Source organism: Calypte anna, chromosome Z (assembly GCF_003957555.1).
Source record: "Calypte anna isolate BGI_N300 chromosome Z, bCalAnn1_v1.p, whole genome shotgun sequence".
NCBI lineage: Eukaryota > Metazoa > Chordata > Aves > Apodiformes > Trochilidae > Calypte > Calypte anna.
The window spans coordinates 65745463-65763555 of NC_044274.1; the positions used below are offsets into that span (position 1 = coordinate 65745463).

Below are 18093 nucleotides of genomic sequence, written 5' to 3' on the forward strand. Positions count from 1 at the left end.
TAGTGCTAATGTTCAAGTTCAACAGATGCTGAAAAGTTCATTTTGTAGTTGATACATGAGGATCCCAATTAAACAGATCCCAATCTATAATCAATGCATGTCATAAACTGCCAACAAAACACGAGAAGATTGATTCTTTGGTAAAGGACAAGTTATTGAACACACCAGAGGCTAAGATGTGAAGACTGAGATTTCTGAGCTGGAAAATAATCGATAAGTAAGCATTCCATACTAATTTTCCCCACGTTATTGATGATCTAACAGAACTTAACTTGTTACATTTCCCAACATTATTATCCTTGGGTTTATCTTTTCCATAAAAGGAAAAAGGATGGTAGGCTAACCCATTCCTCCTCTTAAGAGAGGTTCCTTCCTTATTATTTGATCCATAAATACTCTTCCCATACTCTTAATCCTCCACCTTCCTATGTCCCAAAAATAAAATGAAATAAAATGAAATTTTATCTACCAATCTAAAAAGGAAGGAAAAAATGTTAAAGAATCCAAGCAATTCCTGGTATTTTGCTGCAAAGTAATTCCCTGCTCTACCAAAATGTGTCTGTGAGGCCTACAGGTAGCACACTATGTACTGTTCCATCTTTTGGTTTGAGCTCAGAACTTGACAGACTTAAGCATAGCTTCCAGCCATGAGATGTTCAAAACCTGTGAGTTATGAGGCCTGTCTCTGCATCATGTGTGGTCTTTGTAGTGATGTTTTGTCGATGTTCATTTGTACTCAAGCCCCCTCAAAATATGTCTTGTCCTACACAGGTACCTGAGTCCTACACAGGTACCTGAGTTTTATCTGTCTATTTACTGTTAAGTTAATGAACACTTAAGGTCTGTTCTTCATTCTCTTATGTTTAAATAGTTAACATGGATTATATATGAGGGATAAGACCTTCACTGTGTGTAAAGCTAGTATAAAATTCAACTAATTTTAATAGTATTTTACTTCTCATTACAGGATCTGGTTTGTATAAATACTCAAAACACTGAATTTGGAATTATAAGCTCTCTGCACTAGCTCTGCACTGTCCATTACAAATATGAGGTGGAATGAGAAAAAAAAACCCAAGCAAAAAAACCAGACAAAGAACCCTCAAACAACAAAAAACCTTAAGAGCTAAACACTGTTTATAAGCAGCAAACTTTCATTGTGTTAATTTGTCATTACATAAACTCATCATCTGTTTTCCACAGCAGATTATTTAAATTCCACCCTTGATAAGGATGCTGTCAACCCTTTTTGTCATCTCTTGGTTTTAGTATCTGTGGCCTGTTTTTTTACACAGGCACATGGATAAGCTAATTAAACAGATCACTGTCCATAATCAGTGCACATCATGTACTGCCAATAAGACATAAAAGGATTGACTCTTTAAAAAGGACAAGTTACTGAATGCAGAAGCTAAGTTGTTCAGACTCTGTGAGTTCTAGGCTGGAAAACATTGCCTACTAATTAAAACATGATTAGTTCAGAGGAAAGAAAAGCATTTGTGCATAATACTAGGGTTTGGAAAGCTGATTTGAATAAATTAAGTCTCTGCAAAGTGAATCACAATAAACTTTTTTCTGAGGTTATGGGATGATCATTTGTCTTAGCTAAATCTAGTTTACTCTAGTTCGTCTCTCAGTACAAACACAAGGGAGTAGAAAAGATTTTCCTTCCATCCTTTCTGTTCAGGATCCAGTAAAGGTGTGACTACTTGATGGTCTGTCTCCAACCAGCAAAACTTGTCAAGCATATTGACTCAGTATAGTTGATCGTTAGAGAAGAAGTAAGTTATTCCCTATAGACAGAACATTTATCATAACATATGATAGCAAACAACCTGGCCATATCTGCATAGGGAAGATACATGACATCATAAGCATAACACTATAAATATTACAGTATAGGCACAGGCATAAAAATAATGTATTGGATTCTGAAAAACAACCACACTTTGATGCAGGATAGAAGTTACCAGTAACAGCTATGTCCATACTGTTGAATAGAACAGCCCTGGGAAATAAACTTGTGCATTTGCACTGCTTAGTTTGTCCCTGGTCTGGTTTTGGTGCCTGACAATTAGCTTTCTCATAACCATGGCCTGGCAGTTTGGGTCCCAGCACTTTTTGGGACTCACTCCCTTGCAGAAGCATGGCTAAGACTGCATGAGAATTGGCTCATCATCTTACCCAGCAGCTTTATATATTTTAAGACCTCTATGTCCTCATGCCAAACCCAGTACACATGCACATTTTTACATATGAAAGACTGCTTCTGCTTGGCTACCGCACAGTTCTGTCAGTATTAAAATGCTTTGAACTGCGAAGGATACAGAAAAGGTGCAAGCTGCACCTTAGGGTCACTGGGCACTACACCAGGCCCCCAGCAAACACAGCACCAAGCACTCATAGTCCAGAGAAAGCAAAACTCTGCCTAAGCGACAGAAACCTTGACAGAAGTTTATTTGGCAGTGCAGGTGAAGGCCATTTCCATTGGACCTGGAACCTATGGGTGCAGGACTGGACTCTCCTACAGCAGTGCTGCTACTGGCTCAGTACTCATGAGCTCTGGAGTTTGTCCCTGCCTCGCATGCAATACACTTGGAAGTTTCAGTGTGGTCCAATACACACTGAAGTTCCACAAGTGGTTCTTGTATTGAGATGCTGCTCCTCTCCTGAATGGAAAGAGATTTGGGATAACCTGGCTTAGACTAAGCCTGCATTTTAAAATGTTTCTTGGCATGAAAACATCTGTATTAGCTGGCACTTTCAAAAGCCCACAGTTGCACTGACATGAGTACTTCACCACCACTATGATTTATTAGTTGCTAAATCCCCTGTTAATGTGCTTGAAAAGTAAATGTACAGACCTGAAAAAGTAGGCAGCACAGACTCCTTTATTATTTGTACTGGGGCTGCAAACCTGACTTCAGAATTTTTCATGTACACTAGTACACATAAAATTCATTCACTACATGTTTCTCTTTTGCAAACACCCATGTAGACACTAGGGAGGAATAGCAACTAATGTTCTCCTGTTCTACTGGTCCTCAGGGAAGAGCCTTGGTATTTCACAGAGCAGCCAAGAATTCTCTCTGGCCTCGTATGGTGAGTGGATAGTTGGCTTTACTGGCTTAGAAAAAGCATGTGGAAATCTTTGGAGATGTTTGGATTTAATGCCTTATAAATTTTACTTCAAAAGGTTTGTTATTTGTAGGATGTAGCTGAATATACAGGCCCTGAAAAAAAATTACAACTAAGCCATACATCAGTATACATCCTTTGATATCATAATGTTCTTAATACTTTAATGTCTTTTTATGAATTCTTTAAAATAAAGAATTACTACTTTTAAATGAGGAACTTCTGAAAATTTTTAATTCAGTCATTCAGTAGCTATCACAGAGACTACATAAAATCACAGCGAGGCTTTTGACAACTTAAACGATAGTTTAGATATATGTAACTTTGTCCTTGTCATGGAACAGAAGATTTATGAAATAGTACAGGGTATAAAACTGCAGCCATCCATACTTATTAAAGTTCATCCCTTCATTATTTCACTTTGGAAATTAGTAAATTTTGACTATTTCAGTTAAACTGCCAATTAAAGCTCATATGGAAACTCAGTTGCTTTGCTTAAATTTGTATTTAAGCTGTCATTAAAGATGTTATGACATTATTTTATGTTGTGATTTATTTTAATAATGTTTGCATTTACATCATGTCACCAGCAAAAAACATTTTCTGTGTCTATGAGAAACTAGCTCCTTATTGCATGTCATCAGCTACTGTTTTATAAACCAGCCATGATCAACTGACCTTAGGTTTGACTTGGGTAAAGAACAGACCTAGAATCCTTAATTTCTGACTAACTGCTTTCAGATCAGAGACCAACAGCCTTTGCACCAATTTTCAGTGGGCTTCGGACCAAGCCATTCATGGAATATTAAGCTTTACATGGTCTGATGTGTTTCACTCTTCCGTGCAGCAGAGACTGTAACTACTTATTTGCTTTTTGTATCCCTACCGCAGCAGTTTTACAGTTTCATTGCCCAAGACACCTGAGACAGCAGGTTAATTTAACTGAAACATGATTTGCATTTCATTAATGCAATATTTTTCCAGACTGTTTCAGTAGCCTGCAGACCCATCCTTAGCTTTTCTAAGTCCTTGAGCAAATGCCTGGAGCTGGACTGACTTGCACTCTGAAGGATCTAGCTATTCATCTCTTCAACCAAATTTGTAATGCTAATTAGGCATGGTCTCTGTGACATTTTACTTGACATTATGATACCTTCATCAGCAGTTAAAAGTGTATATATAAGTATTCTTTTACTGTATAAAAGTTAATAATACATAAAAAATATTAGTCCCCTTTGACTGCTAGGGGCAAAGGCAGTGCTCTAAGATACACTTATGACAAGAAACTCAAAAACCCAGGATATATTATTGCATCAGAGAAAGCTCCACTGAAGGAAAAAAGTAAAAAAAAAGCATTCTGTCTTACCGTGCAACTGTGGGGACTTAAGCTTTACAAACAGAGCTAAATGGCAGCTGTCAGCAAGCTGATGCTGCAGCTTAAAAAACTGGGAAGCTCTTTCTTCCATGGTTGAAATCACAAAATTTAAGCTTAAAACCTGGTTCCCTAAAGGCTATGGGCACATCAATCGCTTCTTCCTTTTCATGCCACAAAAAAAAAAAGAAGCTTTGAAATATTATTCTATTTTTTCACTATCTGCCTTACTGCTGAAACTGCAAGGCTTCAGAAGGGATGATGTGTGGGCAGCAGATGGAGCAGGGGCAAGAGCTGGGATGGTGTGATGCCACTGCCCTGCATTCCCCTCAGAAGGATGGGAGGTCTGCTCCAGAACCTCCACCTCCAGACTACTGTGAGAAACCTGCTCTGCCTGCTGGGCAGACAGGGGCTAAGAGGCCACACACCTGCTGGTTCCCACAGCAGAAAACAAGGTTTTTCTTCCCAAAGTCTGTTCTGCTGCTTGCAGAGAGGCACAAGAGCACAAGGCAGGGATGTGTTCCTCTGCTCCCCAGCAAAGAGCAGCAGGAGCTGGGCCCAGGCACTGTGCTACTCCTGGGCTCTGTCCTGGTCCCAGTTAATCTCCAGAGCCTTTTTATGGATCTCTGGAAGAGTTAGATTTGGCTTTTAGGCCTTCTTCCAGTAAAAGATTTACGTGTCTGTTCAAGCAGCAGTATCAGTATGATTAAAAATACCAATTGCATGTCTCTTCTGCTATTTAGACAGGAGAAGAATCCTGTTTTTTTTGTTTTTGTTTTTGTTTTTTGGTTTTTTTTTGTTTTGTTTTGTTTTTTTGTTTTTTGGTTTTTTTAGGGAAGAAAAGCACAGACCTATTTTAGCCTAAAAAGAAGAGGATAACTTCACAAATTCCTCTTTTCTTGTCTTGCACATCTCTTTCCACAGGCACACCTGATTGACCAAGACCATATTGTGAAACGGTAGATCTCCACTCTAAAGGCTGTTTTTTTGCAGACAGCTTAAAAGCTTCTGAGCAAGAAAAGCTAACAGACTAGCCAGAGCTGTTCTGATTCTTGCAGCAAAAGTAGTCTGGCACATACCCAGACAACACCTATAAGCAGATCCTAAAAAGGCACAGACTGTTAATTTTAAAACCCACAAAACTATAAGAGTTAGATTAACTCAAGTAATTAAAGTTAGATTACTCTAACTTAACTTTGTCCTGAAAATTATTTTTCTTATGAGACCAGACAGCAAAGACTTAAGGTTTCTTAGCATCCCCTATGCTATTACAAGTACTACATAATAATCTGCATATTTACAGCTCTCTGCAAGGTTGAAGGGGAAATATAAAATAAAAACTTTCATCTGTTCTTGGAGAGTAAGACCTATGATTCATCTTCCTACCACTTATAAATTATCAGAAGTAGTATTACTTCAAAGACTTCAAAGGCGTTCTCAGCTTCAGGAGGAAAAAAATAAAACCCTAATATTTAAAGTTTGACGAAGAATATTTCACAAAGATGGCAAGAGCCAAAATAGTTTTTCCTTCCCTAAACTTTGCCATTTGAGTTAAAAAGAGACAGATGGTTGGTAATGCAAATAGGTCAGGGGAAGCTGCATTAATTTGCCATGATAGGCTTTCTTCCATCATCAAAACAGTAATGCAAAGCTGCAGAGAACCACTTCTGCTCCGTGGTACACCTCACATGGGAGAACGAGGTGGTCAGGTCCATTCCTGCCTGTGACTCTTAATCCTAGGTGCTACAGTATTGCACCCAGGTGCTACAGTATTGCAATCAATGTCTGTAAAGCTCTGGCAAATGTTTGGTTAAAAGATGTGTTAGCCACAAGGGACAACTTCTTACTGTGTGGTATTATTTTCTAGAAGCTCAACACTGTTATGGAATCAGGTTGTCACAAGTACATGAGCACTTGCCATCAGGAGCAAGAAACTCTTGGCTAGCTCTATCCTAGGCTTTCTCTCTCATGCCATTTCCCAGTAACACATTTTCTGTGGCTGTCCTCATCTAGGCTGTCACGTTTGTGAGCAGGATTTCTGATTTGCCGTTTGTGCTGCAGCTACCCCATTACAAGTCTTCCCACACTTGTAAAGGATGCAAAATACATCAGCTGTTCCACAGAGGAATATCTTTTTTGGGGTTCTTCCGAAAGCCACCACAAGCCTGAGTGGTTGGAAAATAGCATTTAGCAGGATTTAAATATTCCCTTGAGGAGATAAGGCATCCAACTAACTTGAAGCTCTTCAGCATGCTGTCTAGGGAAATTTGGGTGCTTCACTCTTGAGAAGCACCTGATGAACACTGGTGCTTTTCCCATCCCATTTTAAAGCAGTTCCCAAGCAGGCAGTCTTCTGATGCATGTTATTCAGGCAATGCAAAGGGAAGGGTTTTTTTTTCCCCCCAGATTTTGGTTCATAAGGACAGGTAGTAACTCAGCTTTTGATATCAGCAAAGTTCAAATCGTGGCAGCACCTTGGGCTTGTCAAGATCTGGCTTCTTGCTCCTGGTACTCTTAGTGTCTGAGGTGAAAAACAGCAAGACTCTTTTGTAAAGAAAAATTCCAATAACACATTAGTGGTGCTGTTTTAACTTGGAGAAAATTATTTAAGTGGTTACCAGAGCACTCGGTGTGTGTCTGCTAATGGAAGAACTCTTACTGGTCTTTTAGAGTGAACAACTTTAGGTAAAGAACATACATATGATCAGGCTACAGTAATGTTTTTCAAGAAATTAAAATTCAAAAACTGCTGAAAAAAAACACAAATGGAGAGTATTAAGCGTGCCAAAAAATGCCATCACAGGACAAAAGAACTTTTCCCACGGCAAGCACAGGAGGGGCCAGGGCTAAAAAGTACAGCTCATCAATGGGAGCTGGATAAAACCAACTTCAGGGACAGCAAAGAACAAATTTCCAGTATGTGATACAGACTGCATACTGCAAATGTAGATGCAAAGTGGAACTGCAAAAGTATGAGGACTGCATGAGTAAACACAGCAGAGATGCACACAGCACTAACAAACACATAGAAGTGACCAGAAGCAAACCCAGAGGATGGTGAAATGCCTGTATTCAACATAACAATCCTCATTTTGGAGATGTTGGGACACAGATGATCTGCCACTAGCAGTATCCACCCCTCAAAAACACCGATGCACTTGCTCTGTCTTCCTAAAGAAGGTTTGTGATGCTCACCTTGGGACCCAGAGATGCACGGAAATGTGAGCACCATACCAGATATAGAAGTGCACACAAGAGAGTTCGAACATTATCATGACTGAGAATGAGCTGTATTACTTGGGTAATTTTCCTGTAAGCATTAGCATCACTGCGACAAATAATACGACTTTGATTAGACTGCTAGGACTTTAATTAGACCAACAATAAATTCTTGGGTTTGCATATGGAATGGGTTTTTAAGGCTCATGTTAATTGCATGTGGTGTTTGCTCTGATGCCTTGCTCTTGAGGACTTCTGTTAACACAGTGCAAGAGCTGACAGAGAATTTGGCAGCTAAGGCTGTGATTACAGTGCACATTGTCAAACATTGCTCTGCACTGGGCTCCTGGGCATCTCATCCCTGCCAGGCTCTTTAGTATCAAGGGCTCTTGTAACAGCATTCCCATTCTTGCCCTGTTGCAGCAACTTCCACCTTCCCATCAGCAAGATGCAGTTCATCACTAGAAAATGTTAGGGTTTTGCTAGCTATGAGTACACTTTCTAGGTTACCTGGATTTTTAGGCACAAACAAAAATCTGGTTGAACAAAGAAGAGATTAGTTTTGGAAGAAAATGTAGAATGTAAGGGAAAGGGATATGGAGAAGACAGATTCATGTAATGTAGGTAAAAGAAGTCTGACCCCATTTTACAAAAGCTGTTCCTGTCCTTTCTGCTATGCATCTGGTGTAACCAAGCAGCATTTTATCCCATTAGATTTTATTCATCACTAACACCTGCAGCAAGAAATGTAATTTGGAGCACTGTTTTCACTCACCAGTCTAATTCCAGCATGGCTTGAAAATGTTTTCAGCTCCCCCTGAGCATCTGCAGTCCCCATGACCTCCCTCAGTAGTTGTGCCCTGTGTCTTGTTACTTTTACAGATGACTATGTGCCTACCAACAGGCTGTGCAACCCTGCATGGTGTTCTCAGCTCAGCAGAGTGAAACTAGGTTATTCAATCATGGAAAAAAATGGGAAAGGAAGTGGCAATTCAATTAAGAAACCACCCCTGCTCATCCTGAGCCAGTGGTGCAGAAGGATGTTCTGGATGGGGTGTGCAGGCACTGCTACTGTGGGACTCCCCCATGCCAGGCAGGGTTCTGGGCACTGCTCCTCTGGGACCATGACCAGCCACCAACTAATCTTCTTCACCTCTATGGACCAGAGAAATGCTCACGGGTTGTGCTGCATGCAGTTAGGCATAGAGCAGTCACTGGAATGAAAGCTGTGAATAGCAATAGTCAGTGGGAGAAATTAATGCTGACCCATGCCCTGTTCCTCAGAAAACCAGCACCAGCTCATCATCGCATCCTCTTCTGCTGGGCCTTGTTCTGGGCATGTTCCAGAGGATTAATTTTACCTATAGGTGCATTTTGCTCTATATTGATTTTTTGTATGAAAGAAACTTGAGAATTAAGCTCGCCAAGACTCATCTCTTTATTAAATGAGGCCAGGGTAGATTAAGTTAGTAGTTGATCTTTCTGAGGCTAGGCATTTAAATCATGACTGTAAGGTGAATTCTTGTGCATACTTGCTTGGCTTAAAACCAAGAACAGCATTCAAACATCTTTACTTGAGCTTTCTTCAGTTTAATACGTAGAGTTTAATTAGAAAGATGGGAAAATAGAGAGTTATTATAATTGGCTTTCAGGGCAGGGGGTAAGGAAAGAAAAAATAATTTAAAAATCACACATCTCTAAAAACAAATGCACTTCGAATATGGAAGGATAGAGAGGTAACAGACGAGGTAAGCCACTGGGACATGCCATCCTGAGTAGCTGTGAAATGTCACTTGATGCCCATGCAAGGTCAGCAAGTCTGCTATGCTAGCAGGGTAGGAGGTTCTCACCCTGCACAGGCATCCTTGCCTTGCTGGGTACCTCTCAATAATTGCACTTTCCTCAGCAGAAGGCAGTTTGTTTGCATAAGGAATAGTTCAAGGATAAGTGCCACTCAATGCCAGCAGCTGCTGCAGGAGGAAAACATAAATAAACCAGGAGGTGTGGTGTTTGTTGGTTTCCTGGCTGAGGATTTACAATCTTTTGATAGAAGAACCTGACTTTTGAAAATGTAGGAAATCCTAATGACTTAAAAAACTTAATGGCTGTAAATCTTTAAATCACTGATTCCCATTTTATTTCCTCATCATGAGTTGTCTTTAAAAATCCAAACTAAACAAACCCCAAAAGACAAGTGCATTATTTGGAAGTTTTGTGGCAGCACCTGCAAGTTGTGAAACATAATGAGGATGCAAAACACAAAATGGTCCTTTAATCAGAACGCACCTACCTCCCACCCCCGAAAGGTAGAAGTATTTAAGTTTTCTTTGAAGCATATAGCAGCTACCCACAGAAGTGTGTGACTGTGCAGAGCCTGTTACCAAGGCACACAGGGAGAGGAGGAGGAGGAGGAAGTGGAGGAGGAGGAGGAGGAAGGTGCCCTGGCTGGCTGTCGAATATAGAAACCAAATGATCTGATTTGAAATCCCTGCCTCTTCTTGTGCTCCCTTGGCAAGCAAACCCCTCTCTGTGAAGCAGGGATAACCCCCTCCACAGTCAGCACTGCAGCAGGGACAGACTTCTCACTCAGCTGTGAAACTGCTTTCTGCCCATCTTAAGCCTTGCAGTAAGATAAATATTTCATAAAGAGTCATGAGTTTTGGAGAACATACCAAGATTTTGCCAGAAGCAGAATCTAGGGTTCAAATCTCCCATTGCTTCCTGTGCTAGACACATCTTCCTCAATAAAGACAATTTAAACCCATTTATTTTGTGCGTTAGTGGTAAATAATTTTAGCATTTGAACCGCTACACTACTTGCAGTGCACTGGTCTGCCCTTCCAGGCTATTGTTGCTATTCCACCCATACCTACCTCATCAAGACCTCATGTCTGCTAGCATTTGGATACTGTGATTTTCTCATTAGTTTTAAGTGGATGAGCAACTTACTAATTGATTGTATTCCAAAAGACCCTGGATACAGGGTCATGAGACAAGACCTTACTGTAGTAGGTATTCCACAGAGCAGAAAGTGGCATACAGCAAGTAGTGGTGAGGCTTGGCTGAATGTATCAAAAAATCACCACTCATGCCTCTTTCATCCTTTGATTTATAATGTGCAAGATTATCAGGTGAGCATTTACAGCTCCTACTTGTGACTCAATCATCTGCTCTCATCTAAATGCTTCAGAGAAAGTACATAAAAGCATCATGTCTCTACTATGGACTGTCTCTACAATTCATGTAGATTACTGCTACAAGATTTTCTGTCACTCTAGTTTGTCACATCTAGTTTGGACACTTAGATCACCAATAAAGTCTGTGCACAGAGTTTTTAAATCACTATAACATATGAATGGTATTTATTAACCCCTCCTTTGTTCAGAGTTTGGACTTGGTAGATTAGTGGTAACTCATACTTCACAGGCTTTAAACAATATGTCCATCTACATGCACCTAGTATGTGATAGTGGGCACAGACTAAAGATGTAAATATGTGGCCATGTACATGCAGAAAGACAGTGGGACATGTTTGATGGGACCACCTGACTGTAACGAAGATGCGTATTGCTGTCTGACACCATTACTAGACAGAAGATGGCACAAATCAAAGAACCCAGGAGGTACTGGCAGATGAAAAGCTGGACATGAGCCAGCAACGTGTGGTTGCAGCCCAGAAAGCCATCTGTATCATAGCCTCCATCAAAAGGCATGTGGCCAGTAGGTCAAGGAAGCTGGTTCTCCTCCTCTACTCTTCTCTAGTGAGACTCCACCTGGACTACTGTGTCCAGTTGCTGGTGTGAGTTGAGAGGACTGTCATGAAGAGGGCTTCAGTACTGGCAGGCTAAAAGGGATTGTTCAGCCTGGAGAAGAGAAGGCTCCAGAGAGACTTTACAGTGGCTTTCCAGCACCTGAAGGGAAGGTGGGGAGAAACTTTTTACAAAGGCATGTAGAGACAGAAGAAAGAGTAATGGTATTAAACTGAAAGAGTATAGATTTATATTAGAATGTAGATTTATATTAGATATAAGGAAGAAATTTTTACAGTGAGACACTGGCACAAATTGCCCAGAGGGGTGGTAGATACGCCATCTCTGGAAATATTTGACAACAGTTTGGATGGGGCTCTGAGCAACCTAGTCCAGTTGAAGATGTCCCAGCCCACTACAGGGGGGTTGGATTAGATGACCTTTAAAGATGCCCTTCAAACTACTATGATTGTAGCTCTAATTCTTCTTTCCTTCAGCTCTGCCCATGGCAGGTGGGGTTGGTCCCAGCATCAGCACCTAGAAGAAGCTCAACAGCTGCCTTCGGTAGATCCCATTCCTGCTGCAACTGAATAAAAGCACCAAATGGATTGCTGGTGGCAATATACCATGCCAATTGCCTGGGTGCTCTGCTGACAAGACAGCCTTTTGCCTTGAAGCCATCCCTCCTGTCCTGTTATGCTGCTGGTGCCCAATGCTCAGCCCAGGGAAAGCTCTGTGGCAGAAGGCACATGTCTGGTGAGGATGGAGAGCTGCACAAACTGCACCCAGTTGGAAAAAAAATTTGGAAATCTATACTACATTGAATTCATATGGACAAAAATAACTCAGCGTACTGCTCTTACTAGCAAAAAGTTTAGTGGTGGGGAAGTATAATATACTTTTTACCCTTGCAGGAAAAAACTAGTAAGGAGCAGCTGGATAAACTGTTTTGATGGAATTAAATACTAAATTTGCTTCATGTAAATAAAGTTCTTCATCCTACCTATGCAAAAACTTACTTGTACTGCTACCTAACATTTCTTACGGGAGGAGGGGAGAATGCTGGGGCAGGTTAATAGGAGTTAGCTTCATTTATGAAAAAGCAATGCAAGTAATAGGAACCATTTAACAGGCTGAATTTTATTGATGGGAAAAATGCTTTGCAGCATGGAAATGAGAGGAAACGTCTTTACAAGTTTGGTTTTCTTTTCAACACTGGCTCTACCTTCTCTGCTGCAATCCCTTTGAATTTCCACTGCCTTTCTATATCTCCTCTTATACCTCCTCCTTAGAGTTATGTAGGGTTTGTGCAACTCTGACACATGAAAACTACTAGATCCATTGCAAAGCACCAATTACCCACATATGCTGGGCACTTAAATTATTTTTTAAAGAGCTCTGTACTTTAAGATCTGCTAGGGCTGCACATTTTTGTAAGAAAAAGGCTCTCAAACACTCTGAAAAAAATGAATCAAGAAACTCTTGTCTGTATTTGAGCTTCCTAGACATATAAGACATCTTCCTCACAGCTCAGCTCTTCCTGCCCTGGTCCATGGGATGATGTGATGGATGTTCTCTCTAGGTCAGCTCTTTATCCCTGGTGTCAGCAAACTGCTGATGAGGACTGCAGCTTATGAACATGCCTCTCAGCTCCTGACAGTGAAATCTATGAGTGGCTTGATGCAGTTGGGCAGTCAAATCAAGCTCTCTGTGGGTAGGCTGGGTGCACCTGGGCCAAACAGAATCATAGGCTCACAGAATGGCTTGGGTTAGAAGGCGCCTTTAGATGTCATCTAGTCCAACACCCCTGCAGTGAGCATTTTTATTTCCATCACTGCAAACCTCAAAAGCATCAGATGTACTAATGGATCTGCCTGCATATGACTGCCTCCTGTTCACTTTGTGAAGGCTTATAAACCCTTCAAACAGAGCATCTTAAACTGCACCTTGTTCATTGGAGCTGCCATCCTTTGCCAGTCCAATGTTGCAGACTAACACCACAGTTCAGCCTAGTACTACCAGTTCTACAGACCAGAAGAAATAATGACATTTATGAATTTAACAAACAAGAGAGAAGTCATGAATGCAACGATCTGGGATACAGCCTTGAGTTATGCAAAACACACTGAGTTAGGTATTCACAAAACTGCTTCAGTGTAATTGTTGGCACGTGGACTGTTTGCAAACAGCTAGCGCAAACTACTTAGTGTTAATCATTTGTTCCGTGACATCGTTACTCATATGCACTATTTCTGCTTCTTGAGTGGGTGACTGCATCCTCCTAAAGGGACGGTGAGAACCAGTAAAAATGAAGCGTGCCCTGGGAGTTTAACGTGGATAAGTGCTTGTGATAAAATATGGAAGCATCACGTCTCACTAATCTCAGCAAGATGTTTGTGCCTATCCATCTCCACGCAAATAATCCATGATGACTCTGAAGAGTCTGGTGAACCAAGCCTGGGCATGAGGAATTTACATTGGCTATTTTTGCTGCTGTGACTGTTTTTAACTTTCTAAACAAGGGGAAGACTTGCAGAGGAGTATCTAATTCCCCCATACAAACTGAAAGGAAGAGATGACAGACCACAAGTCCTGTGAGTTTGGCAAGAACTATAGAACAATTAAAGCTGCTGTCTCCTTCTGTAGGAAATGGTACTGCTTCAAGAACTTATAATTAAAAATTATGAAAATGTATATTCCCTGATGAAATAGGAATGTATTCTTTTTCTTTATCTGCTTCAGTTTTCCCAGTTCACATGATCCTAGCACTTGAATGCAAGTTATGGTCAGTTTTGCAAAACGTAAATTATGCTTCGACACATTTCAGTGACATGGGATGGAACTAAGCAATGCAAAAAAAACATAAGCTCTGAATTTTTGATATTTTGCATCGACACAGATGCTGCACTGCCCTGTCTGAGGACAGGAACCAAAATATTCTACAAAATTCCCTGCTTAAAACTCTTTACCAGGTACCACACAGAACACCAGGATGTATTATTAATAAATTTGAGTGAAACAGCCAGCCAGCTGTGTGAATAAAAAGGAGAGGGAAACATTCACAGACAGCAGCATCTTCTGTGAATGGTTTGCTTTGCTTTTCTGAAAGGTAAGCAACATTTGTTTGGACACCACCCCTAAAATGACTGAAGATTTCCCACATGCTTGAGCATACTGCCTGGCACACATGCAGACTGTTCTGAAGGCTGCTGGAGCAACACCCTCCACATGGAGAGCAAAGGCAAAGGTTATTACCCCTCCAGAGGGGCAGTGTCTGTCTCCTGGCCCACCCTGTGTGACTACCCCTGGTCAAATGAAGTCCTCTGCAAGAAAGGAAGATTTTGTGAAGAGCTGGGAACCTGCTCTGTGGGTTGGCTACTTCTTCCTGTCACTATCACTCTTTAAAGGGGTGGCACCAGACAAGAGCCCCAACAAAGTCCACCTCACCCTCACAATGGTTGTTAAGACTCAGCACATCATTTACAAGCAGGTGGCAGATTGCTGCTGGATTTTACAGTCCTGGACAACTTTTAACCTTTCAGAGAAATCTTCTAGCAAAGCAAGGAAATTCAGCTGGACTTCTCCATGTCTGGACCAGTAGACCAGTAACTATTATAGTACCCAGCCCATATGCATTTTCCCATAAATTTTTAACTCCTTGAAAAGACTGTACTTCCCATTTGAGTCCCCTTTTGAATGGCCAGACTGCATACTCATTTCTCCAATTCTCACTGACAGTAAGCCATTTTGCTGCTTATTATTCTCTAATAAGATTGTAATAATTTTGCATGACTCCTAGAAGACATGGATTTGCTCTCATAGAGCTAGCATAATATGGATCCACCAAAGATAATTTGTTTGAACTAGCCTTGATCTTAGTCAGTGAATAGCTTTCTATAGATTTTTAAGTCATGGTAAATATCTGGTGAAAGTAAGGCAAGAAGTCAGGTAAAATTAAAGGTTAATTTTGATAGAAGTGTTAAGCTTGCTTATGACTACAGTTTTAATATCACAGCAACAAGATACAGAGCCTGTTGGGAGTTGTTCTTCATCCTAAGCAAAGCCACAATGTAATTGAATTAGCAGGAAGTCTGAATATAAATATATTTTTTTCTGATGATGGCAACAGCATCAGAGACAACGCAAAGATACTCACATGAATGAAATACTTGCTTCACTTCTTCTTTGCTCCAACATTTGCTTTTCACAAATATTACAACTCAACTTACACTAAGACAAATACAGAAAATACACGCTTGCACTTTTAACAAGTTCCAGCTTTCACGTACAACTCCAATTCCTGTATTAATCCGATTGGAAGTGGAAAAAAAATAGTCCCAAGCAAGCAAAACCACATCTCAAGCTGTCCCTATTCAAAACCAGTGAAGTAAAAGGCACTTTTTTAAAGGCTCTGGGATGCAGTTTCTCCTAATGCTTGTACTGTTCGTGCTTGTTCCAGAAACTTCAGGTGGCTTTTGGGCAGAAAAAAAAATGTCTGTGATTGTCAAATGTATTATTCACTGCGAATTTTTACTTTTTCTTCTTAACTACACTTCTGAGGAGGAATACAAGAGCAGTATGATGTGAACAACAAGCTCCCATTCTCTGCCAAGAAAACCATCTTTCTTATGCTAATCATATGGCATCCTGCATCCCACCACAGGTCTCAATTTGAGATTTATTCTCTTAGTGTAAACCTGTAAGGGCTGTGAATGCCCAGGGAGGACACTGCAGCACAGCTCTCACATAACTATATGGTACATATTTTTATGCACTGCCAAATTGGTAGGAAGATAAGAAATACAGTTTCACTGGAATCTAGAAGGCTGAGTCTATTTATAAACAAGTGTATTATTTTTGGTGCTCTTCAGAGAATGTGATGAACAGTGAGTGATGAGCAATTTATGTTGCTGATCATTTGTATCACAATAGAACCCTGTGGTCTTTTTCTGGAGTCAAGACTGTTAATTTAGGATCCGTATTATCCTACAGTGGAAGTCAGGGCCTCAGAACAAGGTCTACTGGGCAAGATTAAGAAACGGTGGAAAGAGTGTGCTATACTGATATTGGAAGAGTAGGTAAAAATGGTGGAGCTGAAAAAAACCTGGGTATTCCTGAGGACTCTGGGCATCGATACTCAAAACAGACCAATCACTCCTCTCTCTCTCAACAGAAATTCTGAGTGTAAAGGAATCCTTTCCCACAAGTATTCTGCACTGAGGCATCTTCTATTTATACAATGAAAGAGAAAATTAAACAAAATATGGCATAATGATGTGCAATAAATGCCGCCAGAAGAATTACATGCTCTAAAGAGATCTTAGGGCTACAACTGAATGAAAAAGGCAGGTTTTAATTAACAAGTGTTTAAGTACCCTGTACGATGTAAATAATTCATGTATAAAAAAGATGATCCCAGGAGTGGCTGAATAATCCTTATTTGGTTTCCCTCTATTGACTCCTGATCCAAGATTCCAAACCAGAGGACACACGAGTACTGTTAACTGTACCAGCCTACTTCTACACTGATACTTTGTGAAAGGAACTTTTAAAGAGATGATTAATAAGAGTTTTCTTTCTCCTCGCAATCTCTGAGGAGCAGACACTGATAGCACGTGTTATCATTCCCCACCCCCAATCTCCATTTATCTCTGGAGTAGGCAATTTCATAGATACCAGTGGGAACGTGGCATCAGCTGCCTTCTGTGTGGTGGCAAGGCAGCTGCAGACAGCAGCAGATCATTTTGCCTGCCACACCAGGCTGTACAATTGGTTTGCAGAACTGGCAACAAAGGGGATGTGGGGGTGGGGAGGGCTTGTACAGCACCACACCATCTCCTTCTGCAGTGCTGGAGCAAGGAACAGTCACTAAATGCTACTGGTGCAGGCTGTGTGCTTGCTGGATAACTGGGGAAAGAGATGGAAGAAGGGCAGAGCCTTCCTTCAGAGCATGGCTTGATTTTCTACTCTAGAAACAAGCTCCTGGAAACCCCTGTTGCAAAGGCAACACAATGCAATGACATCTGAAGTTTCCATGTCTCAAAGCTTCACCCAAAACCAATCAGTGCAGTTACATTTCACTATATCTATCTGTTCCTCCAGGCTGTTATTTGTTATGTATTTGTTCCCTCACAGTTCTATAGTTTATCATCTATCATATGCAATTTAAACAGAGAAAACCCACGCACATAACTAATTCATCTTGTTGTCCTTCTAGAACGTAGGAGTAAAATCAACTGCATGGTATTAGCATACTAAAAAAAAAAATGTAAATCACAGCTGAAACAGTTCTACTACACTCTCAAAAGAGGGCAACTATCAGATCCAAGTAAAGGTTAGATCTATTTTTCCCATGTTCTGATGCTTATGTTCAGTACAGTAAATATCTCAAAACAAATCTGCTCCTACAGAGAGCAATTTAACTGATGTATATGAGTGAGCCTTACATGCTGAGAAAGTGACAAATAACCATGCCTTCATGTAAAATAGCACTTGAAAATTACTAAACTGTGAACACATAATACTGACTTTTCATCCAATTTGTAAAGAAAAGTTCTTTTTAAGTCGGTTTGAGTGAGTACACTATTAAGATGAGTGTAATGTAACTGCTTTATC

At 40.6% G+C, this 18093-nt stretch overlaps 1 protein-coding gene across 1 annotated transcript in view; it reads right to left on the reverse strand.

Moving 5' to 3' along the window:
* GRIN3A (glutamate ionotropic receptor NMDA type subunit 3A) overlaps positions 1-18093 on the reverse strand; it is a 70959-nt gene that overhangs the window by 39187 nt on the left and 13679 nt on the right. The gene's annotated exons all lie outside the window — the stretch shown is intronic.